General features: G+C 49.7%; 1 protein-coding gene across 1 annotated transcript in view; it reads left to right on the forward strand.

Moving 5' to 3' along the window:
• LOC147608188 (transcription factor TGA2.2-like) overlaps positions 1-25,321 on the forward strand; it is a 61,244-nt gene that overhangs the window by 15,705 nt on the left and 20,218 nt on the right. The gene's annotated exons all lie outside the window — the stretch shown is intronic.

The raw sequence follows: 25,321 nt of genomic DNA on the forward strand, positions 1-25,321 counted from the left end.
ATCGAGCATATCCCCTGTTTTGTGGATCGGCACAATGGTGTGCATCGTCCACTCCGTAGGCAAACCCTCTGCTAGTGCCCTGTTAAACAGGTGTGCAAGAAAAGGAGCCAAAGAATCTACTGCATATATGAGATGCTCACCCTGTAGGCCCATATGGTCGGCGGCCTATCCAGGCTATAAGCGGCGGATAGCTTCCTTTACCATCGCGAGTGGGTAAAGAAGCTAGCTGTGGTAGGTCGAGGCTCCTGTTGGCTGAGGTATAGGTGGCTACTGTGGGGCATGGTATAGGCCCTCTGCATATGTGTGCCATGTCTGTGGGTCTGCAATGGGTGTCGGTGTCCGGGGCTCTCTGAAGTGCCGCCATGAGATAGGGCTATCTCTACTCATGAAGAAATGAAAGATCTCTAGCTCCTGTATCTTTGCGAAGGCCCGCCTTTTGTGGCGAGTAAGTCTCCTCATCTCTCTCCTCGACTCCTGCTTTGTGATGGCTCCCAAGGCTCTCTGTATGCGGAGCCGTGAGTATAGGGCTCTACACTCGTCATCATACCATCTGTTTTGGGGCATAGTCCCAGATCTCGCAGGCTCTCCTGAGTGGACACGATGTGGGAAGCTCTGTAATGCAGCCGTGTGTAGGAGTGATGCCAGCTGGGCTGTAATGGTTTCCATAGGTGCCAGGGGATCCATGAGTAGGAGCCCATCCTCTACTCTGCCAGTGTATATGTCTTCCATGTCATGTGTGAAGTAGATGGTAGTGTGTGGCGTCGGTATGTGGGGGGCTGGTGGTACTGGTGATCCGGCTAGTGAAAATGCCAAGTATGTATGATCTGCCCCAATAGGACGAGGTGGGATGGAGAATGAGGTGACATGTGATGCCTCCAAAGATCCCATAATGTAGTCCACCACCGTGCCTCCGGTCCGTGTATGACCCCCATGTGGGAAGCATGTCAGCCCTCCTGATCCCGGCCACTGTAGCATCCCGTTATAAATAACGAGACGATGCCTGGCTCTCCTAACTCTAGTAAGTGGTCCCCATAATGTCCTCTGTCTGGTCCAGTGTCCTCTGATGCCCGACTAGCCCCTATCTCCTCTGGATCCACAGGGTGGAGGATCTCCATGTCATCATAGTCATACACCTCACACTGTCTGCTCTGTGTGTGGGCATTGAAGTCACCCGTAAAAAATACTTCCCCTAGTGTAGAATAATGCATAATCTCCTCTGAGAGACAAGTGAATGGCGAGGCTCCTGTCTCCTCCTCCTGTGGCATGTCCTCTGTAATGACATAGGAGGATCTTGATGGAGGAAAGTAACATAGGGCTATGTATATAACCCTGTCCTGTGAGAGCTGTAAGCTGATCCACATGTATCTGGCCTTTGGATCCTGTGCTACCACTCTCAGTCTCCCCTGTAGCTCCCGTCTGAATAGAACTGCTACTCCCCCTGACCCTCTTGAAGTACCCTGGCGTGTGGTACTCCTGTATGCTGACTCCCACTGGAATCCCTCTACTCGAGGTAGCCCTCTCTCTGGGCTCTGATGTGTCTCTGTCAGAACTATGATGTCTCTCCCCACCATAACATGCTCCAGTCGTCCAGGCTGCACCCATAGTGAACCATTACAGTTCCATACTGCCATGTGTATCCTTGTCAGTGGCCTGGTCTGTGTCCCATAGGCCCCAAACCGCTAATCCATGGGCCGGCCATCAATGATGACCTGACCATCTCGATAGAAGGCCTTCTTGCCTTCTCTCCTCGTGTGTAAGACTCGTGGCATGCAAGCTCTCCTATGCTCTAGCTGCATCCTCGTGAGATCATCATCCAAGAAAATAGGAGCTCCCTCTAAGCCTCGTAGTATGACCCTCTTCCTCATGAAGGTGACCCTCTCCGTCTCTCCTGCAAACTGTAGGATGAGGGCTCGCTTGCGTGTTGAGTCTTTCCCGGCTCTCCATGCTTTGGTGAAGGGGAGAGGGTCCTCTTCCCTGTAGCCTAGCTTCATGCTATACGTGTAACTCGAACGTTGAGGCGGCGGGCATGCCTCATCTTCTCCTCCTCAATGGTGGTGTGAATGATTTGATGTTCTTCCCTCTGAGTCTCCTCCCTCACTTCTTTGTGGATGTTCTTCTTCACCACCTCAACCCATCCTAACTGCTTGGCTTCGAGTTTTCCCTCCATGTCCTTTGTGATCTCCTTGGAGATCTCTTCTTTGATGGCCGCCGTGAGAGTGTTCTCATTGATCTCCCCTTCTTCCTTCTCGGTGTTCTTGACGGCTACCAGTTCCACTTTCAATGCACTCACCTCCTCCTTGAGTGCTGTGTTCTCTTATTCAAGGCCCGTGACCCGTGCTTCGAGGGCCATGATGTGCCGGTGTAGTTTGTTCTCCACCTCATTGAGGTTGGAATCGGATGTCTTCTTATTCTCCTTGATTAGTGCCTTCATTGTCGTCTCGAGGGCCTCGAGTTTCTCTTGGAGACTAGTGGCCATTCCTCGAGATTGAGGAGAGAGAGAGAGAGTTATGTTGCTGCCTTGGGGGCTTGAGCAAGGGTGGGTAGGTGGGTGGGGAAAGGGGGCCCCAGACCCTAACGGAGAGGGAGGCGGGCCAGCATATTGCCAGCAGTACTAGCCGCGAGTGGCGAACAGAGAGGGCGGCTACGCACAGAGGCGCGAAGCGAACAGGAAACAGCGAAGTGAAGCAAGCGGCAAACAGTTGCGGGCGGCGAGTGCAGAGGCGAGGGATGTCAAGAGAGAGGAGCAGCGGGGAGAAGGCGGCGGAGAGCAGGGGCGGCCCAGGGGGAAGGCGACGGCAACAGTAGCGAACAAAGAGCAGCGGGGAGAAGGCGGCGGTGAGCAGGGACGGCCCAGGGAGAAGGCGGCGGCGTCTGTGAGAGAGAGAGAGAGAGAGAGAGAGAGAGAGAGAGAGAGAGAGAGAGAGAGAGAGAGAGAGAGAGAGAGAGAGAGAGAGAGAGAGAGAGAGAGAGAGAGAGAGAGAGAGAGAGAGAGAGAGAATCTACTAAAAGCCAAATGGGCTTATGAGACTAAAGTGATACAATATTGTCCATGGGATATCTCATCATGAAATGGAAAATAAAATAGAACAAATCAAAACTATCTCACTGAAGTGATACAAAACTGTTCATGGAAATATCATCATGGAATACAAGGAACATGAAACATGAAACATGAGAGGGACATCAGCCCCCAATAGATGGTATACCACTCTCCAAAGTATCAAGCATGGGACTAATGTGTGTGTGCGTGTGTGTGTGTGTGCTTGTGTGTGTGTGTGAGAGAGAGAGAGAGAGAGAGAGAGAGAGAGAGCGAGAGAGAGAGAGAGAGAGAGAGCGAGAGAGAGAGAGAGAGAAATGAAATGATATATTAACGTCCTCAAAAGGCCAAAATGATCTATGAGACCAAAAAGGTTACAACAATTGGTGGATCTGATACAATGTCTGTGTAAGAAAAGCTAAAACAACTAAACAACTAACTGAAACTGAAACAACAACTATGAGGAAAAGTAAGGTACTAGGAGCTCCTAATGGATAACATCTGGGAAGGAAAACCCCAGCAACAAAGGTAAGCATCATATACATCACTATCCAAAGATGTCTCTCATCGGTCGATGGCAGATATCCTCAATGTCCTCCATGGTGAGTACTGTGACTGGACGTCTCCCATGCCGTGCTAGTATGGTCCTGATCCTCTGTTGTAGTCTCCGCCGGTGTCAGGATGGGCCTCTCATCTTGGGGCGCCTAGACCGCCCTAGCTCTATAGCCTGATCAATCAGTGTACCTCTGGTGCGGCTATACTTTGGGGCTAGCTGCAATGCTTGCTGGCCTGATTGCTCAATCTCTGGTCGAAAGAAGTCTGTAATCTGCCTCTGTGGGTGTCTCTGCCTCTCTGATCCCCTCCCTCTCAAGAGACCCTCTCTATGTCTACGCAGCTCCAGCAAGTATAATCCGAGGCATCTCTGATCCTGGTATCTCATGACTCTGGGAAGTGGTCCGAAACCCTCTCTGAACAGGCAGTGAAAACGGCCTCGTATCTCATAATATACTGGATAGTGACATATGTAATGTAACTCTGTCTCTGGCTCCATCTGGCACAACTGACAAATCCTAGCCTTAGCTGGTACTCCTCTGAATCTGCCAGTCTCAATCTCTAGCTGGTGTGAGGATGTGCGCATCTGACCAATAGCACACCGTACCCCATGAGAAAGATGAGTATCCATGTAGCTGGGTCTAATCACAAACCCATCCTCCGTGAGCTGGAGAAGATGATCTCTATAGAAAGCCATCTTCGTACCAAGCTCGTGTGTCGGCTGTATCCATGTCCTCCTAGTGTCCAGCTGAGTCAAGTCCTGCCTGATAAGTTTGGTAATCTCAGCCCGTGTGAGGGTGCATCCAGGGAGTACTGAAATGGAGGTAGCCTGTCCATACTAAAGCCATGCAGTTGGAACCAAGGTGTCATCTGTGCATACCAACATGATCCGTCTCCCTGTGATGCCAACTGTCGTGAAGACTCCAGGGCTAAGCGAGCATATCTGTCTCTAGGGAGAGCCCAACTGCTATGTATAAAGGAGACTGATCGAGTGAGTGCCTCTACTACCAATGGGGGGGCAGCCATCTCTGCACGGATAATATCATGTGGTACGGAGGCCTTGGCCCTAATCATCCGGGAAATCATAGAAACCAAGGGCCTCTCCATACATCAGTGCTACCAGCTCGGCTGTGGTGATCCACTAAGGGTCCCCATATCTCCACTCCATACTTCATGGCTGAAGTGACCAAAGTGTCAAAGAGCCAGAGCTTTGTTCGAGGTTCTTGAAACTGAACTTGCGAACACATCCTCTCTAGTCTCCCCAATGCTGCATAAGCTCTGGTCAATCTGGTCTCCGCTGCTCTCCTCAAGGAAAATAGTGGGCCACTAAAAACCACACCAAGGTAAGTATATGCATGTGTATACTCCACTGTCCTCTTGACCATATGTAAAGGTGGGTACTGACCTCCTAACCCACTGTGCTGTGGTGTTAAACACCAGCACCTTGGTTTTACCAAGGTTAATAGACAATCCACTGTCCTGTGCAAACGTGTGCAATGCATCCAAATGACGGCGCATCCCCTCTGGAGAATCTGAGATCAGCACAATATCATCAGCATACAATAACAGCGCTCTCCTAGTCCTCATTGTGTCAATAGCTTTCCTTACCATCTCAGCAGTAAAGAAAGCACATGTCTCTGGGCATGGCTCCGATGGGTCTAGCAGGGGCGGCTGTCTTGGTGCTGTGTACAGGGATGCTGCATACTCACCCCAAAGCTCTGTGGAGGTAATGGCTGGTGATGGTGAATGCTCATGGAATAGTCTCCATGCCTCGCCTGAGTCCTGACTCAGAAATAACTGATACAAATCCCTCTCTAACTGAGCAAGATAAGCCCTCTTCTTCCGTCGCACTAGGCGCCGGAAGATAATCCGTGACTGTCTGTGAGTGGTAACACCCATGAGCACCTCTCTCTGTAATCTGATCCTCATCTCTTTGCACTCCTCATCATACCAGCTGTTCTAGGGCATGTTCCGAGATCGTCTCCGTGTAGGCTGACTATGGGGATATGCCTCTGATGTTGCAGCATGAAGCGTCTCTATCAATATCTGAGTGAGCTCATCTAATGGCCGTCCCGGCCCCTCGGCACATAAGCGTCTGTATATCTCATCCGTGTACACGGTGTCAGTCTCCCTCGTAAAGGTATAACGAGTGTGTGTGGAGACCTGTCCCAATGGAGCGGTGCTGAACTGTATTGTGAGAGTGAAGGACAAGATAGCATGATCCATTGCTACTCCAACCGGCCTAGTGCCTATCTCAGTGGGGTGATACAAAACTGTCCCTGGAAACTCATCATGGAATACTAAGAACATAGAAACATGAGAGCAACATCAGCTCTGAGTAGATGGTATACCACTCTCCAAAATATCAAGCATGGGGCTAATGAGTATGGCCGAGAGGTCTCCCTCAGCTATGTCATGTGGAACGGTGGCTCGATGGCGGTGGAGCATGTCCGGGATCTGGAGCTGATGAGGTGATCGTGGCCGACAGGGGGGTCGAGGGCGTCGGGCATGCTGGAGTGCAAAGGCTCGGTCTGAGGTAACTCCTCTCGGCAAGGTAGGTCCAGAGCAGCTCGTGGAGGGTCCACAAGATCCACTATGTCGGTGTCCTCCACCTCCTGGGTCTGGAAGAAATTGGTGATGGTTGGCTGGCGAGGGAGGGGGCAGGGTGGCTAGGGCCGAGGCTCTCTCAAGAAGGTGTCCCTGTGTCTGCGAAGCTCAAGCAGGAAGAGGCCCAGGCAACGTTGGTCCTGGAAGTCAATGATCTTGGAGAGTGGACCGAATCCCTCACGAAATAGACAGTTAAACCTCCCGCGGATCTCATAGTATACTGGGTAGCGGCATATGTAATGCTCCTCCGTCTCAACCTCTGGGGGGCACAGTCGGCAGATCCTCTCCTCTCTGGGTCTCTGTATGAGCTTCCCGGCTCTGAAGATGCGCTCAGCTCTACCTCTCTCCACTCTGAGGTAATTATTAGTGTCTTTAAAAGACCCAATGGGTCTATTGTTGGGTATTTTGTCTGGAGTCTGAGAGAGAGAGAGAGAGAGAGAGAGAGAGAGAGAGAGAGAGAGAGAGAGATGAACGCAAAGGTGTGACATCCAACAAACGAAGAGTTGGAATAGTGTTGGCCCTTAGCCTGTGCCACGGGCCAGAGCCGCAACAACAGTCGAGTAACCGCCCTGCATGTCAGCACTGCCAATTTTCAGAGGGACCAGCCGAATGTTAGCTAGGGTACTTGATTACAAGAACGGTGCTTTCTTAACACCCAGTCGGCGCACCTTAATACCAAGGGAATCAAAGTACCAATGGATACTTCAAGCAGGCAGTATAAAAGGATGGGTCTTGAGCTTTGCAAGGCTGGTTGCCAATTGTATCATATTTCCTCTTTGAAATAAAGCGAGACTATTCTTCTGTTTCTTCTTTTTTGTATATGTGCTTTTCCCTGATTGTGCCTTTGTATAGTCATCTCCGGTTGTACATATATGTTATCGAGTAAGATTGTCTGTTAAGTCATCGTGTCTTCGTTCTTCTTTCAGTAGGTGATCATTGTAGCTTGCGGGCAGTGTCTGTTTTTGTGTTGTGTTTGTATCCGCCTGGTGTATGCTATGCGCATAACCAGAGATTCTGAGCAGATTGCTCGGGGGAATAAGCTATCTTAAGGCATATGTGGTCGGCATCCACATTCACATCTTCATCGAGCACATCCACTTTTAGGTATTCTGCGCTGGCCCATGTGCTTAAAATGTTGGGCCAAGCGTCAATAGCTTGGAAATGATGCTGAAAGATGATGCCTACTCTTCACCCACATATGTTCGAGGGGGGATCTTCATCTCTCCATAATTATCTATTTCTTGTTTTATGTTATGTCTTGGGTTCTTTGCCGGGTTGTCCTCCAAAATCTGAGTTATATATTTTGGATCCTTTTTGAATTTGTGACGCCTTTTTTCTATAAAAGGCTCCTCTCCATCATTCCCTTTTTAGGTGCGCGCGTAGAGGGAGGGGGTGGGTGGGTTGTGTCACCATTTGGCCACCCAATTGGTCTACCCGTGCTTTCTCATCATGTATGTACATTGGACTGGTGTCCATGGCAGTTGTATATGCCAGAGATTGATGCCACTCATGTGATACTGTGGACTTGCTTTTCTGTTGGGACTTGTGCCTCTGTGTACATGCCTGGAAATGCCTGGTGGATTGGTGTTCCATTGGGTCTGGTACTTCGTGTACTTGCCTTGGAGCACGTCTATTTCGGTATAGTCTCATGAACGGGGATTGTCCATACAATGCTGCATTGCATAGCATCTTTATGTGCTTGCTTGCAATTGAAATTGCATGCTGTTTTCATGCTTGCTTGACCAATGTGTAGTTCCGGGTAAGGGGACGCCCGCCCGCCCGCCCGCGCGCCCGCGAACCGTGCGTGTGAAACTGTTTGCTGCCATGGTTATATGGCATGTGACAGGTGGTAAGTATTGGTCATAAACCTGGCCTTAGGAGTTAGCACTAATTTATAAGTGAGCGTGTACACACTTCATTAAGTTTTGGGCGACCAAAACTCGCTTATAAATTATGACCAGTCTCGTGTTCACACACACTGATGTCTCGAGGTGGGCATAACCCAATGTCCACCGCCCAGACCTTATCCCCTTTGTACAAAGGGAGTAACCAGCCATGTGTCCACTCTAGCTTGCTCCACAAAGCACCTGCCTGCCACCTACACTGGACAACTCACCACCTCACTCCTCCTCCTCTCTCTAGAGATTGGCGCCTCCTTCATGACGACTGTTGGGCTGCATTTTCTGCACTTTCTCCTTCCCAACTCCATTTCCAAGCTTGCTAAGGTGTTTTTCAAGCTTCCTACAGTGTTTCCGGATGCTACTCACTCTCCTACACACTCCCAATGAGTGAAATTCAGCAAAATAGCTCTCTTTATTGCTGTAATTTTTGGTCTTTTTGCTGAAAACCCTAATTTCAGCCCTCCTTTCTCAAGTTGAACCATAGGGGAAGCTTTCCCAAGGTTCCCTTCATCCTCTTGAAGACTTTTGTCGCGAAGAAATGCGACAAATCGAAGATCTTAACACTCCAAGGACTTCCATCGCGAAGACTTCCGCTGTCATCGACTCTACTTGCTATTGGTAAGCTTTTATGCTTAAATATGGGAGCAAGTAGCAGGAGGGAGCAACCAGATTACAAGATCACGTACCCTGTGTAGTGTTCTCTTGTCCTACGTGCTCTCTTGCAAATTGTTGCTACCATGTGTTGGTGGAACAATAGAGAGCAGATGGTAGGGAACATGGGCACTTGAGAGGGTAGTGTGGATTCCAAGTCTACATCGTCAACCACTTGTTTGCAAAATACTGTATTCATATGCATTGGTATGGAAATCTGGTCAGAAATGCCCATGACACTATGTACTTGATTCTCCCAAGATCAATATACTTTATTTGAGGGAGGGGTCGGCCGTTCCGGCTCATTGTGTGTCTCTTGTCAATTCAGCAATTTACTTCTTGTATTTGAGCAAGTGTCCATCAAATCTTAGTGTATTTAAGTGTATTGATTAGCATTGTGTTCAACCAACTTACATTGGTATCACAGCATACGGTTCTCTTTCACTTCCATCGTGAGAGACGATCACCGTGAACACTAGCTATCTCTACACTTAGAACATTATGGACAGCCATACAATGAATGTTGGAGATGCTAACACAAGAGGCAGGACAATGAAATGTATGCCTCCAATGCTTTAAAGGATGAGCAAACTCGTGTGGTGTACAATAGGGAACATGAATATGTGGGACAGCCGTCCCGTGGCAAAGAGAAGATGCAGGAAGAAGAGTCCATAGTCTTGAGGGCTGAACTTGCTCGTATGCAGGCTCTTCTCCATGCGCAACAAGAAGAATTGAATCTCTACTGCCGCGAGAATCCATTGGTACATGACCAGTTGAAGGCCAAGAAAGCTGAATCTTATTTTTTTTTTTCCGGAAAAAAGATCCTTCTATTAGTTAATGAGAAAAGGCCATAAGGCTACAAAGCTCACCTCGCAAGGAGGGATAAAAACACAGTGAACTCCTGAGCTCCACCCCCGTGGTGGCTGGCCGCTCTCTGGGGGGGGCTACCTAGTATTACATGTGGGAGGTGAGAAAAGCCAAACTGGAGGCCTGTAGTGCCAAGTGACATCCTCGCCCCTCGTGGTGAGGAAAGGGCCAGGTTGCCAAGTGCGGAGGAAAGCCTTGCGGCGCCCTCTCATGCGATCCGAGTCGCCCTGGAGTTTCCCCCAGTGTCCTCTCAAGGTGTGAATGATGTCCACCCAGAGGGCCTGTATGACCCTCGCCGGTGGAGTCGCCTGGCGGTCAATGGCCTCCCTGCATCGGGCTCTCCAAATGTGCCAAGCCGTCATGCTGCTGATCAACTCCCATCTGTGCCCGACCCCCTCCTGAGGGGCTGCCGAAGAGAAGTCTGGCGTCGGAACCACCGCCATCACCCTGTCAGAGACCTGGATGGTCGCACTACCAGGGATGTCCTCATATCCAAGGGCCGGGCCGCTGTCCGTGGCCCAAGCCACCGCACCCCACGTCACCAGCATCTCACCTGGTGAGCCTGCAAAAACCATCCTGAGAGCGCGCTGCCAGACCTGCTGTGCCTGTGGGCAATCCCATAAGCAGTGCCGCTGTGACTCCTGTGCATGGCCGCACCGAGGGCAGGACGCTGGGTGACTGCCGAAAGCTAGCCAAGCCCCCACAGCCAGTCCTCTATGCGCTGTGAGCCAGAGAAACAGCGTCACCTTCCGGGGCCGGAAGCTGGCCCAAAGGCGCTGCCAGAAGTCCCGAAGAAAGGCAGGGGAGAGCCCCTGTCGCCGCCAATGCTCGGCCGCCGCCGGGGTGCTCGCTATCCTGTGTCTCTGAATCCGCCGCCCCAGCCTCGCTGTGTACTGAAAAAAGGGGATGCCTGGGCTGGTAGGGGCCAAGTAGGGATCTCGCCAAAACCACTCACCTGGATCCCACTGAAGGCGAATAAGAGGCCTGCTGTCCCAAGCCCATAATCTCCAAGAACAGTCCTCCCCTATCGAGGCCGGTGAGGGGTCTACATGCCACTGTCTCTGATGAAAGCCGACCACCCGCACCCTCTGAAGAATACATCCCTGGAGCCCATCCAAATCTAGTCGTGTCCTCTGAAGCTGGCCACCCTCTCCCACCTCGAAAGTGAGCGGCGCGACTCTCTCCGCTGTGCCGCAGACCGCTAGAAGGATCTCATGCCGAGTAAAGACACCCATCCACTGTGGAGGTGGAGGGTCCTGTACTGGGGTCCGCCACTCCCGGGGGATGGCCGCCTCAATGTCCTGTCTCATCAACTCTCTGCCCCTCATCCCACTGAGTCTCCTCTCCTGAGCCTCTAGAGGCAGCTGCTGAAAACCTATCCAGTCGTCTAGGGACTGGGCTGGGCCTGAGCTCAGCGGGCCCCACGACACGTGAGACCGCGATCCAACCATATGGCCACTGGGGAGACGAATCAAGGGGTTCCAGATCAAAGGCTGCCTCAGGCGCTCCTCATCGGTGCCCGGGGGAGTCTGGAATAGTGACGGCCTCAGATGCGACCAGGCCCTCAGAAGGCTAGCTGCAAAACGCTCCTCGAAGCCAAGGCCCACTCCTCTGGATCGCTGCTCTGTAAAGATCCACCTGATGCTGGGGGTCTAGGGGCCGCTAAGAGAAGGGGTGCGGCTGAGCATCCTGGAAACAAGAAACTCCTTCCACGGCTCAGCGCCTGGCAGGAGGCCACGAACTACCAACTTGCCAAGCAATGCTCGGCTTTGGCAAATAGGATCAACAATGCCCAAGCCGCCTCTCTCCCTCGGCTGAGTGATCACCGCCCATGCCACCTTGGCCCTGGCGGGCCGCCCGTCGCCACCGGACCAAAGAAAGTTCCTGATGAGCCTCTGCACCTGGCCAATGCACGCCCGAGAGAAGGCCCAGCAAGAAGTGATGTACCACATAGTAGCAAGCAGAACCTGGTTGGCCACAACTACTCAGCCAGCCAGAGATAAACGAGCGGTACTCCAATACAGAAGCTTCTTCCGAATGCTCAGAAGAAGGGGGGCTATCTGCTGCTCCGGAGATATGTCAATGCCCACATAGCATCCCAAATAACGCACTGTAGTGCCGGGGGGCAGCCACTGAAAACCGTCAACTGGCCTCCAAGTCGGGGGGGGGCATAGAGCTGACCCACAACCCACACGACTTGTGCCAGTTGATCAAAGCGCCCGAAGCTCTGCAAAACCTGTCCATGGCTAAGGCGAAGCGGCGGAGGTTCTCCTCACCTCCCTGAAGATAGACAGCAGTGTCATCCGCAAACTCCGAGTCTAGGAGCTCCTCCGAGGTGCGGATGGGAAGCTGGAGGCCCCGCAAACCTGTATCCTGTGCGGTCAAAAAAGTGCTCATGGCCTCCGCCACAAAAAGAAAAAGAAAGGGCGCCAAGGGGCACCCCTGCCGCCGCACCGAGCGCGAGAGCTGGAACCTCTCTCCGCGCACGCCCTGTATCAGCACCTGGCTATGAGCCGATGTGTAGAGTGCAGAGACCCCACGGATCCACTGAGGGGGGAAGCCCATCCTCTCCATAGTGCCTTCCAAGAAGGCCCAGTCCACCCGATCATATGCCTTCTCGAAGTCGAGAAGGAGCACTGCCAGATCCTCCTGTCGAAATCTAGCTAGAGCCGTAGCCTCCCAGAAAGAGAAAATGTTATCTAGAATGCTCCTATCCTGGATGAAGCCTGTCTGCGTGGAGTGGATGATGTCCGGAAGGTGAGGCTGAAGCCGCCTGCTGATCGCCTTAGCTAGGACCTTGTAGGCCGTGCCTAGCAAGGTGATCGGTCTCCACTGTCTAATCTCCAGTCTGTCTCCTCCCTCTTTGGGGATCAAGTGGATCAACCCCTCTGCCATGCTGTCCGGCATGACTCCTGACTCCATAATCTCCTGGAATGCCAATCTGAAGCCCCTATGTAAGAGGCCCCAGTACCTCTGGAAGAAAGCCACCGAAAGACCGTCCTCTCCTGGGCATTTGCCTGAAGAGCCTCCTCCAGTTCCGTATTCGAGAAGGGGGAGAGAAGGGAGTGCTGCAAATGGGCCGGCACAACCGGTCTCGTGAAGCTCCAGACTGCCTCCCGAGCCTCTCTCACCCTGTCATCTGCTGGCTCAGCAGAGAGAAGGTCCCTGTAAAAATCTGTGGCTATAGCCCGAACCCTGGGGGGATCCACCACAACCTGGCCATCAGCCTGCCGAAGACGCCTAAGACCCTCTCGTCTGAAGCGAGGCCCTGTCGCCTCGAAGAAGTCTCGAGTCACTCTGTCTCCAGCCTGTGTCCAAAAAGAAGCCCGAGCATGGAATCGGAACTCCACCCTCCTCTCCTCGATGGATCTGATCTCAGTGCGAGCTGACTCCATCTGCTCTGAGATCCAAGGGCTCGTAGGATCCCTCTCCTGGAGTCTCTGGAGGGACGCTAGACTCCTCCGTAGGCTCCTCTCCTGCTCTCTGAAGGCCTCCAGCCGGTCCAAGGCAGCCTGTCTGAGCATCTGGCTGATCTCCTGCAAGCCACTGGCAAGATCGCTGGCTGCCGATCCTCTCCTGAACTGCAGCTCCTGCCAGACCTGCTCAACTCTGATCGCAATCTCGGGCTCCTCTATGAGACAATCTGGAATCCGGACGCTCTGGCCCTGCTCTCCTCTCGTGGGGTCCTCGATCTGGAGAAGCACTGGAAAGTGGTTTGAAAACGAGGAGCCTGCAAGTATGCCCACTGTGCCACCTCTATCACAGGCCCACTCATCAATGTAAAACCTGTCGATGCGGGAAAGGTTAACTCCTGTGGCCCGTCTATCCGAGCGCGAGAAAGATAGACTCCCCTGCAACCTGCCAAACTCCGAGAGAGTCCACGGATCCTGGCCTCTCACCTGTAGCACTAGTTCCTCCCAGGCAGCGAGCTCCGGCCCATGAATGGTCTCCTGGCTGCCCCCCATCCTGTCCTCTGCATCCTCCAACATGTTGCAATCCCCTCCGAGGCACCAGTGGTCTGCCAAGGGGAGGGACTGCCTAATGGTGCTCCAGAACTCGGCTCTCCCGGTCGCCCCATTAGGGGCGTAGAAGTTGAGGAAGCCAATGCGGTCTTCCCCAACCCGAAGGATGATCCACTGCGCACGACCCTGGACCAGAATGCCAGAGTCCACAACCTCGGATAGAAGCTGCTCGTTGACTGAGATGCATACTCCACCCTGGTTCCCCTGGGAGCCATATGCCGGTGACCAAAAAGTGTGACTCCTGCCTGGCAAGATCTTCCCGCAGGTGCGGGTACGCCCGGCAGAAAGGTGGTGCTCCTGGATGAAAAGGATATCTATGGGTCCTCCAACGAGAGCCCTCTGGATCTCCTGGCGAAGTCTGCCCCGACCAATGTAGCAGCGATGTCCACCGAGACCCTGGATGTTCCATGAGAGGATCCTCATGGATGAGCTATGGCAAGTGAAGCAGCCTCCACTGGCTCACCCCTCTCAGCCGGCCCGGATGATCTGCCCTCCACTCTGTGAGTCTTGGGCGCCGGCTTGGAGGGAGAGTAATCACTGTCTGTCCGGGTGCGGAGTCTCTCCAAAAAGAGGGTGACCTGTCTCTGTGTCCAGCCCCACTCCGCCTTCGCCCTGTCCAGGGCATAGAAAGCTGAATCTTATATGGATCATGCAATGGCAATGATTGCTCAAGAGTTGCACATGCAACCGAGGGATGCAGCACGTGCATACTTGGCTCGTACCGAGGATGCCTATGCAGAAAAGGCAACCATCCCACATGTCTTGGAATCCCCACAGGTGCCCAAACAAGAACTTATGTCTAAGAGGATGAATCTCCTTGCTATGGGAGAGGAACAATCAGTGACTTCACGCCATGCAGGAATACCTTATGTAGCCCGTGAAGGATACAATGTTTATGGTAGTGGTCAAAATGTATGTCAAATGCCATTGCGGGCTGAAAATGTGCATGCACAACACATGCAACATGGACTGCAATTTTCTGTTGGTGCAGGTATTTCGCATATCTCTCATGCCACTCATGCCTTCGAGTGTGCTCGTGAGGAAGAAGCTATGGCTGAAAATGTATCAATGCATGTTGAGGGGCTAGCCATGCCTCATGCTTACAGGGCACATGTATCTATGCCTTATGCATCACCTTTTGGTTCTAAAACGATGCCAGTCACAAGGGCTGTCCCAATGAACAAACATGGGAGAAAACATGTTGAGATACAGGCACATGCATCAAAGTCTTGTGACTTCAAAGTCGGAGATAAATCTGTGAAGTTTGACGCATATCATAGGGAATATGATGCATCAAAGGCACTTGCTTTTATCGCCCAATTTGATATTGCTTTCAGTGATGAGGATTTCACTACGAAATCCATGATCCGGCATGTTAGCATGTTTATGAAAGGCATTGCTGCCCATTGGTGGCTCTCGGAGAAGCTCTCACCGAATCCTGTTAGATCATAGGAAGAGTTCAAGGAGAGGTTCTATGCTCAATTCTTGTCTCCCAATGCATTGAATGAGATAACAAGGAAGTGGGATTGGGTGAAGTAAAATGAGGGGGAATCAGTGAATGCATATGTACAAAAGTTTTGGAAAGAGCTTTTGGAGGTGTCTCCATTTATGCATGTCACCGAGGCGGAAAGGAAGAGAAGGTTTCAATCGAGATTGCAACCCGTGTACAAAGCGGGACTACAAATGTATCCTGGTCACACCTTACACGAATTAATCGCAGTCGGCACCGACCCTGCCACCTCCACCGAGCAATTGGAACTCAAATTGAGTCATTTCACCATGTCACCATCTTGGAATTCCAGCCTTTCATCATCCACGCATGACACCAACGCTGGATTATCATTTTGCTGATGGATGCAATGAGCAAGCTTGCGTTCCTTGTGATACACAATCAGCTCTGGCTGCAGGATCTCCTCAAGCTCATCCACTTCTGGTGGATCCTCAATGATCGTTTCATTGGGCTCCGGCCCTACATATTTGCGAAGGAGACTCACAAGAAAAGCATTGTGTATGTGCCAATGACTAGGTAATGCCAATCTGAAAGCCACTTCATTGATCTTCTTGATCACTCGAAAAGGCCCATAGTATATACTCTTTAACATCCAATTGCCCTCTATGCTTGTCGGCAACCTTTTTATGCTTGTCTTGTGACCTTGCAATGGCTGTCCGCACCTGAGTAAAAGCAATATCCAAGTCTCTTACATACTCATCAGCTGCAAATATCTCATCCTTTGTGCGAAGGATGGGTGGCAAAACCACCTTACTATAAACAATCTCAAACGGGGCCTTTCCCGTAGATGCATGCACCGTGTTGTTGTATGCAAATTCCACAAGCGGTAAGTATTTCTCCCAAGAAGACTTCTGATCCGCTACATAACATTTCAAAAGATCCAACACGGCTGAATTTGCAGCCTCACTTTGTCCATCCGTTTGAGGGTGATACCAATTTGGTGCCCATATTATCAAATAAGCTGATAAAAAGTCCAATTTGGTGCCCATATTATCAAATAAGGCCCGCTAAAAGAGACTTGTAGTCTTGGGATCTCTATCCCCCACAATGGACTTCGGCATTCCATGATAATTGAACACTTGTGCAAGATATATTTTAACCATATGCTCAGCTTTGATGGTCTTTTTGACTGGCAAGAAGTGAGCTTGCTTGCTAAACCTGTCCACAATTGTCCAAATTGCATCATTACCCTCTTGGGTCCGTGGCAAGTCCATAATGAAATCCATTGTAGTACTTTCCCATGATTGCATGGAAATAGGCAATGGCTAAGGCAAACGTGGTGCCTTTTGCCTATCAAATTTCACCTTTTGACATGTGATACATGCACGTACATGTGCCTCTATGTCATTCCGCATACTTGGCCAAAAGAAAAACCGCTCAATCATATGCGTAGTAGGCATTATGCCTCTATGACCAGCATATGGAGGAGCATGGCACTCATCCAAAACCTTTTGCCTCATGTCAGAAACCACAGATAGGCAATTATCTTTCATGAGATAACCCTCTTTGATCACATATGAGGCATGTGCATGACCAGCCATCAAATCAGCCCAAATAGTGGCAAAATCAGCATCCGTATGATACAAGTCAGCATGGCACACAAGTCCCCATCAGAGACAACCGAGATAGCTGCTACATACGGCTTTCGTGACAATGCATCTGCCACTACATTCTTCTTTCCTAGGGTGTGCAACATCTGAAAATGAAACATAGAGAGGAAATTGGCCATCCTCATATGCTTCTCTGACAATTTAGTTTGGGAAAGAAAATACCTCAAACTGTGGTGATCTGTCTTCACAGTGAAATCAGTCCCAAGAAGGTAATGTTTCCATTTAGTAAGTGCATGAATTATTGCCAAGAGCTCTTTCTCATAAATGCCAAGAGAGAGCTCTGCATCATGCAATCTACGGCTCTCATAAGCCACGGCATGTCCCTCTTGATTAAGGACAGCTCCTATGCAATTTCCAGATGCGTCACATTCCACACTAAAAGGCTTTTGCAAATCCGGAATGATCAACACTGGACCATGAGTAGTTGCATCTTTCAATTTGAGGAATGCATCCCTCTCTACATTAGTCCATTTAAATGTGGCCGCCTTCTTTGTCAAATCATATAGAGCAGACGCAATCCATGCAAAGTGCGGAATAAACCTGAGGTAGTAAGAGCATAATCCAAGAAAACTACGGATCTCATGCACTGAACTCAATTCGGGCCAATTCCGAATTGCATCAATCTTTGCAGGATCCATCCGCACTCCATCTTTGGACACAATATGTCCAAGATAATGTATCTCTGACAAGAAGAACTCACTCTTCTTTGCATTTATGAAGAGTTTATGCTTACGGAGTTCTTCAAAATCAGCCAAACGAGCTCTATGCTCTTCTTCGGTCTTCGAGAAGACTAGGATGTCATCAAAGACGACACCTGTAAATTTCCTGTACCCACGAAATATGCGATCCATCATTCTATTGAATGTAGCCGGGGCATTTGTAAGACCAAAAGGCATAACAAGATACTCATAAAGCCCAAATGCTGTCCTGAAAGCAGTTTTGTGTACATCTTCAGGCACTACATGCACTTGATGATATCCACTCTTGAGATCAATTTGGCTAAAGCATGCCGATCCATCCAACTTGTCAAGGATGTCGTCTATGCGTGGAATCGGAAACCGATTCTTGATGGTAAGCTTATTCAAAGCTCCATAATACACACACATACGAAAGGATCCATCCTTCTTTTGAACCAAGAGGACGGGTGAACAATATGGGAAAGAGCTTGGCTAAACCAAACCCTTCTCAAGAAGCTCATTCACCTGCTTCATGATCTCCTCTTTTTGGGATGCACTTACACGATAGGCTGGCCTATTAGGTGGTGAGCTACCCGGCAAGAGATCAATGCGATGATCTTCCGGTCGTACGGGTGGCAACTCATTTGGTAACTCATCAGCAAAACAATCATTGTGCTCTTGTAAAAAATTTAGCCTATCATTACTAAGAGTGTTTACATAAACATTATTCTCCTCAACATGATCTCGTACAAAAATCAAGTACGCAAAAACACTCTTTTTCATTACTTTCTTCATTTGTACATGAGATACAAGGGGAATGGTATCACCCTCTTCAACAACATCAATTACATGCTCTCGGCCTTTATGCATGAAGGTGATCCTGTTGGTCTTGTAAGCCTTGCACAGATCAATATGTGTATGCCAAGGCTTTCCAAGCAATACATCACAAACATTCAAAGGCGCCAAAAGAAAATCCTCATGATCCACAAAGCCTTGAATGTGTATGTGCAACTTGCCAGAAATAGGCATGACCTGCACTTCTCTACCAGCAAAGGCAGCCCTTGCTTCAATTTGAGGACCCATGTCCTCCACGTCAATACCCAAAGCAACTGTCATTTGTGTGGATATGAAATTCTCAGATGCACAATCATCAAACATGAACAAAGCAGGTTGATCCTTGAGCTGTCCCCAAGCTTTACATACAACCCTGTCTTTGCTATCATGTGAAGTGTTGCCTTGCACATCCGGAACCATATGCACATTAGGCTTTGATGCATTTGCATTATCACGCTTCTTCTTGTTTGGACATGCCTTTGCAATATGCTCGGTGCTACCACAAGTAAAGCATTTTCCCTCGCTCATATATTGCTTTTTCTGCTCCGGAGTGAGACCATAGTCTCTTAGTTTTAAGGGGCGCTTCTTGGTAGTGTTATTTTCAGCCTTTGGACCATTTTTATCTTGGTTTTGGTCCTTTTTACGTGGCTGTCCATTATTTTGCAGGTTTTGAGCGTTAGCTTGTGAAGTTTAAGAACTATCTTCCCATTGATGCTAAATGGATAGATGAAGAGTTCTTCAGAGACTGCCTGCATTTGCATCAGACATATTTGGATGCTTTTCAGTTGCGGGCAACTGTTTAGAAGCCGGGGGGAATGTCACCATTTGGCCACCCAATTGGTTCACCCGTGCTTTCTCATCATGTATGTACATTGGACTGGTGTCCATGGCAGTTGTATATGCCGGGGATTGATGCCACTCATGTGATACTGTGGACTTGGCTTTCCGTTGGGACTTGTGCCTCTGTGTACATGCCCGGAAATGCATGGTGGATTGGTGTTCCATTGGGTCTGGTACTTCGTGTACTTGCCTGGAGCACGTCTATTTTGGTATAGTCTCATGAACGAGGATTGTCCATACCAATGCTACATTGCATAGCATCTTTATGTGCTTACTTGCAATTGAAATTGCATAGTGTTTTCATGCTTGCTTGACCCATGTGTAGTTCCGGGTAAGGGGACGGCCTCCCGCGAACCGTGTATGTGAAACTGTCTGCTGACATGGTTATGTTGCATGTGACAGGTGGTAAGTATTGGTCATAAACCTAGCCTTAGGAGTCGGCACTAATTTATAAGTGAGTGTGTACACACTTCATTAAGTTTTGGGCGGCCAAAACTTGCTTATAAATTATGACCAGCCCGGTGTTCTTACACACTGATGTCCCGAGGTGGACATAACCCAATGTCCACCGCCCAGACCTTATCCCCTTTGTACAAAGGAAGTAACCAGCCATGTGTCCACTCTAGCTTGCTCCACAAAGCACCTGCATGCCACCTACACTGGACAACTCACCACCTCACTCCTCCTTTCTCTAGAGATTGGCGCCACCTTCATGAGGGCTTTTGGGTTGCATTTTTTGCACTTTCTCCTTCCCAACTCCATTTCCAAGTTTGCTAAGGTGTTTTTCAAGCTTCCAAGAGTGTTTCCGGATGCTAATCACTCTCCTACACACTCCCAATGACTGAAATTCAGCAACACAGCTCTCTTTATTGTTGTAAGTTCTGGTCTTTTTGCTGGAAACCCTAATTTCAGCCCTCCTTTCTCAAGTTGAACCATAGGGGAAGCTTTCCCAAGGTTCCCTTCATCCTCTTGAAGACTTTTGTCGTGAAGAAATGCGACAAATCGAAGATCTCAACACTCCAAGGACTTCCATCGCGAAGACTTCCGCTGTCATCGACTCTACTTGCTATTGGTAAGCTTTTATGCTTAAATATGGGAGCAAGTGGCAGGAGGGAGGAACTGATTACAAGATCACATACCCTGTGTAGTGTTCTCTTGTCCTACGTGCTCTCGTGCAGATTGTTGCTACCTTGTGTTGGTGGAACAATAGAGAACAGATGGTAGGGAACATGGGCACTTGAGAGGGTAGTGTGGATTGTAAGTCTACATCGACAACCACTTGTTTGCAATACTGTATTCATATGCATTGGTATGGAAATCTGGTCAGAAATGCCCATGACACTATGTACTTGATTCTCCCAAGATCAATATACTTTATTTGAGGGAGGGGTCGGCCGTTCCGGCTCATTATGTCTCTTGTCAATTCAGCAATTTACTTCTTGTATTTGAGCAAGTGTCTATCAAATCTTAGTGTATTTAAGTGTATTGATTAGCATTGTGTTCAACCAAGTTACAGGTTGGGTTGGGAGATTTTGTTTTGGTATGCCAATGTAAGCGGTCTTTGTTCCCTGTGCAGGACTTGAACTCTGAGTCCTTTGCACCGAGCCATGCTTTATGAACCTCTGAGCCATGCTTTCAGCCTCTGAGCCATTTTCATGAGCCACCGAGGTAGTTGCGGTGTCCATGTCTCGACTTTGCTTCTGTTGGAGTACGAGACTATTGAAGGTTATGCATGCAACTCCACCATCACTCTGAACTTCGAAGGGGGGCTTTTTGGGTATTTCGGAGTTAGTGTGGAGTCTAGTCAAGTGTCATTAGTGGTGTGAACACGCTCTTATTTAGGGTCAAAAGATAAGGCCCTTGTGCCTATAAAAGCATTGTATATGGTGGCTGTTTTATCAATCATAATACAATCATTCTTGTGTGGTGCAATCTTGCTCTGTTGGCTTGAGTATCACTCTCCCTCTTCCCTCTCTCTTCTACACACTCCACCATGATGATGATATTTCATCCTCCAGTCCATCAGTGATCTCTTGTGATATCCGATATCTATGAGACCAAAAAATAGTACAATGAAGTCATGATAATACTGCGGAGGGGCAACATCAGCTTTGTGTGCAGGGGAACAGAGGGGGCACACAGCAACAGCACGAACAACAGCAGCAGCAGCAGTTGTGCGCAGGGGAATAGAGGGTGCGCGCAGCAGCAATAGCTGTGTGCAGGGGTACAGAGGGTGCGTGCAGCGACAACAGCTTTGTGCACAGGGGAACAGAGGGCGTGCGCAGCAACAGCGCAAACAGCAACAACAGTAGCAGCTGTGCGCAGGGGAATACAGAGGGCGCACACAGCAGCAGCGCGAACAGCAACAGCAGCCCTGTGCACATGGGAATAGAGGGCGCACAACAGCGCAGAGAACATGGCAGAGCAGAAGGCAGCGCAACGCACCAGAGGGTAGGGGGGCAAATAGCTGTGAGAGAGAGAGAGAGAGAGAGAGAGAGAGAGAGAGAGAGAGTCTACTAAAGACAAATGGGCCTATGAGACCAAAGCGATACAATAATGTCCATGGCATATCTCGTCATGGAATGGAAAATAAAATAGACTCTCAGACACAAAACTGTTCGTGGAAATTGTCAAAAGTGCGCAGCGGAAAGTGTGAGTCATAGGCACAGAGAGAAAGAAAACGAATTTGCATAATGATGAAGAAGCAATGATACAATCAGCCCTGTGCAAGGGGTGGTCCCCGTAAGTGAGGGCATGATGAACAACTACTCCCGTAAGGGAGGACCCGGGCGTGGAAGCCCCTGTCAAGGTATCTACAAGTGAGAAAGAGCCTGGCCTGATATAGCTCCTACTAGAGCTGACTGACTGGCTCTGAAAAAGACCCACGATTGGACAAAATAAATATGTGAGAAATGGGTGGCCAACCCTACAACCAAGGGCCTAAACATGAGGAAAAAAATATGGTGCTGCCCGGGATAAATCTTGGCACCCTTGATACACAACTTGGACACACTACCAGGAGATGAATAATGCTAACACCCCCTCTCAGATCCTGGGAGAGAAACCGGTCCAAGGAGCCGGAAAAGGAAACCTCCAAAGCAAGTCGAGAAGTCGAGCTGCTCCCGCCTCTGCCACTTACTCCAAGAAACTGCTCCTGATCCAGAAGTCCAGCAAAATCCAAAAATGAACCAGCAGATGTCCATATCTCCAACCCAATATGTATCACACCAGTCCACACAATGTGCTCCCTCTTCAGCCCAAGAAAGGATGTCGTCTGACTCTCTACCTCCAAGAAAAAATCTGCTCCTTAGAGAACACCGCCAAACTATCTCCCTGTTGGCACTCCGTCTAGACACCCTAGAGGCCCACAATGTCTACATCAGCCCTGGTACTCAAGCCTCCAACTCTGAGCTTGTTGAGCACCAATCTCCAGATACTTGGTTTCTGGATCTCCATGTATCCCTCGATCCAAGAATGCCTCTCTATCCTGCTAAGTTCTAACACTCCAAGTGGAAGAAACATACCTCTAGCACTGTAGAAGCTGACAATCTTGTTGGCACCTGACCTTTAAAACCTGTATCCATAACTCGCCGTCGCGTGATGGGACTAATACTCCCACACCCCTATGAGTCACCCAATCACATGGCAACACCCTCTGAGCTCTTTGGTGTTAACTATGGCACTGAGCTCAAGAAAGCTCTCCTGCCAAAACCTCACACCCCTAGATAGCAAGCTCCCAACCAACTATTCACGTGTCCATGTGGAACCAAACATCCACAACTCACCATCCCAAAGCACAATCTGATGTCAATCATCTGCACCAAACTACTGCTCCACTGGTACCTACCTGTACCCAATGAACTTGTACACCTGCCATGCATCTTGTTCCCATCCTGCAACTGAGCAAGTACCTGTGAACCTTGACAACAGTTCTGTCACCAAATGACCTAGCCTGCCTCTGCATGAATGCCGATATCAACCTGTACACCAAGCTCCCAAATCAATCAATGCTCATCCTAGGGATGAAGACTCCTGTACCTGTACCCTGTAATCCAGAAGGCCATCTGCTTGGGGAATAGGAGTGGCTCACCTTGCCAAGTAACCACATCCCCCTCTCAGAGTGAACACCGTGAGAACCTAATGAAACACCTGTACAACAGCAAAACTATGCTGAACTGGCACAAACTCATAGACCCCCTCTGCTGTCGAGAAAGGACTACACACACCTCGAGGATGTGAATCCAAGTGTGCACCCATGAGTCTGAAAACTCTGACAAAGCAAAGATTGGCCGAGCAAGGGCTCAAGGCCATGTGGGAAGGCACCATTCCTGGAAAAGAACACTTGCCCACTGCCTCCAAAAAACGCAGATGAGATGATGCAAAAAACGCTGCTGTAAACAGCCGGCAGCACGTGTACCAAGAAGAAGAGAGGGACCTCTTCACAAGGTCCCATCACTTAGCTTTAGGGGATGCCGACAGCACCTTCTCCAGAGAAAAACGCAGCCAGCATGTCAGTACCTCCTCTGGCTGCCCCAGACCTGCAGAAAACGCAACCATCACAGTTTCTTCTCTGGCTGCCCCAGACCTGCAAAACGCTACCATTGGTGGCTGCCCTTCACCTGCTCACAAGGGCAGAAAACGCAGCCTTAAGGGTACCTCCTCTGGCCGCCCCAGACCTGCAGAAAACGCAGCCAGTAGGGGCTGCCCTGTACCTACTCCAGCCGCCCCAGACAAGGTCACAACGCTCCCTCCTCTGCAACCAGCAGTATCAAAAAACGCAGAAATCCTTCTCTCTCAGAAAAAACGCCAGAACACCTTCTGTAGAAGAGCCTCAACCCGGTGCTCTGATACCATGTCAAAAGTGCGCAGCGGAAAGCGTGAGACATAGGCACAGAGAGAAAGAAAACGAATCTGCATAATGATGAAGAAGCAATGATACAATCAGCCTTGTGCAAGGGGTGGTCCCCGTAAGTGAGGGCATGATGAACAACTATTCCCGCAAGGGAGGACCTGGGCCTGGAAGCCCCTGTCAAGGTATATACAAGTGAGAAAGAGCCTGGCCTTATATAGCTCCTACTAGAGCTGGCCGATTGGCACTGAAAAAGACCCACAACTGGACAAAATAAATATGTGAGAAATGGGTGGCCAACCCTACAACCAAAGGCCTGAACATGAGGAAAAAAATATGGTGTTTCCCGGGATAAATCTGGGCACCCCTGATACACAACTTGGACACACTACCAGGAGATGAATAATGCTAACAGAAATATCATCATGGAATACAAGGAACATGAAACATTAGAGGAGCATTAGCACCAATAGATGGTATACCACTCTCCAAAGTATCAAGCATGGGGCTAATGAGAGAGAGAGAGAGAGTATTATTAGCGTCTTCAAAAGACCCAATGGGTCTATGAGACCAAAAAGTAGTACGATGAAGTCATGAGAATACTGCGGAGGGGCAACAGCAGCTCTGTTCACAGGGAAACACAGGGCATGCGCAGCAACAGCGCAAACAGCATCAGTAGCAGCTGTGCGCAGGGGAACAGGGGGCGCACGCAGCTGCCAGCAACAGCAGCAGGTCTGTGCGCAGGGGAACAGAGGGTGCACACAGAAACAGCGTGAACAGCAAGAGCAGCAGCTGTGCCCAGGGGAACAGAGGGTGCACGCAGCAGCAGTGCAAACAGCAACAACAGCAGCTCTGTGTGCAGGGGAACAGACGGCGCACAACAGTGCAGAGAACAGGGCAGAGCAGCAGGCAGCGCTGTGTGCCAGAGGGGAGGGGCGCGAACATTGTAGTAAGAGAGAGAGAGAGAGTCTACGAAAGACCCAATGAGATTATGAGACCAAAGTGATACAATAATGTCCATGGCATATCTCATCATGGAACGGAAAATAAAATAGAACAAATCAAAACTATCTCGCTGGGGTGATACAAAATTGTTCATGGAAATATCATCATGGAATACAAGGAACATGAAACATGAGAGGAGCATCAGCCCCCAATAGATGCCAAAATATCAAGCATGGGGCTACTGAGAGAAGAAGAAGAAGAAGAAGAATGTATTATCGTCCTCTAGGAGCCGATAAACGGCCCATGGGACCTCCATGAAATTATTACAAAGCTGTAAGAAACAAAAAAAACAAAGCCTCTCCCTTCATTGGAGGGAAATACAAAGCCTTCTCCCTTCATGGGAGTGATATGGAGCTTGT

Source organism: Cibotium barometz, chromosome 53 (assembly GCF_041138505.1).
Source record: "Cibotium barometz isolate CiBa-2024 chromosome 53, ASM4113850v1, whole genome shotgun sequence".
In the NCBI taxonomy this organism is placed as follows: domain Eukaryota; kingdom Viridiplantae; phylum Streptophyta; class Polypodiopsida; order Cyatheales; family Cibotiaceae; genus Cibotium; species Cibotium barometz.